At 33.2% G+C, this 1504-nt stretch overlaps 1 pseudogene; it reads left to right on the top strand.

Annotated features, from left to right (window-relative positions):
* Positions 1–1504, top strand: part of LOC115278822 — a 12847-nt pseudogene that overhangs the window by 6812 nt on the left and 4531 nt on the right.

Here is a 1504-nt window from a genome sequence, read left to right on the forward strand (position 1 = left end):
AAAAAAATTGTACTGTCAAGACAATTGTTACTCATTTATTCAACAACAAAAGAGTCTTTTTGATAAGTTTCATTGATTCTAAGTGTAGTAATTACCTTCTTTGTAATGAATACCATCCTGTATGGTACTGTTTTCTAATAATATTAAACACCTTTACCCTTATGGACCCTCTGAAGCTAAGCTTGAAGTTATTTTTCTAAGATTGGAAATTATCTGATTGTACCTTAAGAAGTTTATTGGAGAAGTCTAAAGTATATCCTACTGGTCCAGAACTGGGGAGAAGTGAGTCCTTTCAGTCTTTCAGCCTAGTTACTCTCAGGAAGTGTTTTTTGAATGTTTGCATAAATGAAGGCTAAATTATGCCATATATAATTACCATAGATGCTAATCAGTGATAATAATACTAAATGGTGTCTCACTTTTGAACAACTTCTATTTGTGGTAAACACTTTAGGAAAATGTATTCATCTGAAAATCCATCATACAAATAAATTTCAGTAATTCAAATAATGTACTGAATTTTGGCCTGATGAGTAAACATCATTAAAATGATTCACAAGGTGATTTGTATGTTTTTAATTTTGAACTTAATGTAATACCTTCTTTGGTTTACTGAGGTATAGTTTACATGTTGTAAAATTCACCCTTTTTCCGTGTACAGTTTGATGAATTTTGACAAACTTACACAGTCATACAATTGCCTTCACAATCAAGATACAGAACATTCCCATCATCCCCAAAATTTTCAAGTTCCTTCGTAGATAATTTCGTCTCCCTTCCTGTCCCCTGATAACCACTCGTGATTATCTTTTTAGTTTTGCCTTTTGCCTTTTTCTAGAATGTCCTATAAAAGAAATGATTTATATGACAGCCCTTTGAGTTTGGCTTAAAAAAATTTTTTTAATGTCTTTTATTTATTTTTGAGAGACTGAGAGAGTGCAAGCAGGGGAGGGTTAGAGAGAGGGGGAGACACAGAATCTGAAGCAGTCTCCAGGCTCTGAGCTAGAGGTTAGCACAGAGCCTGATGCAGGGCTCAAACCCACGAACCATGAGATCATGACCTGAGCCGAAGCCAGACGCTCAACCGACTGAGCCACCCAGGTGCCCTGGCCTTTTTTTTTTTTTTTTAAATGTTTTTCTTCACATCCTCACCATCAGTATTTGGTAATTATCTTTTTTTTTTTTTAAGTCCTATCCAATCGGTCTGCAGTAGTATCTCATCGTGGCTTTAATATTCATTTCCCTAATAACTAATATTAAGCATTATTGTTTTCATGTGCTATTTGCTCCATGTATCTTCTTTGTTAAAGATCTTATTCAGGTCTTTTGTTATTTTCTTTTATTATTTTAAAAGGTTTTTTCAGCTTTATTAAGATATAATTGACATAACATTATATAAGCTTAAGGTGTGCAACATAGTGTTTTGTTATATGTATATATTGTGAAATGCTTATCATAATTTTAGTTAACATTCACCACGTCACTCAGTTACAAGTTTTTCTTG

Source organism: Suricata suricatta, chromosome 15 (assembly GCF_006229205.1).
Source record: "Suricata suricatta isolate VVHF042 chromosome 15, meerkat_22Aug2017_6uvM2_HiC, whole genome shotgun sequence".
In the NCBI taxonomy this organism is placed as follows: domain Eukaryota; kingdom Metazoa; phylum Chordata; class Mammalia; order Carnivora; family Herpestidae; genus Suricata; species Suricata suricatta.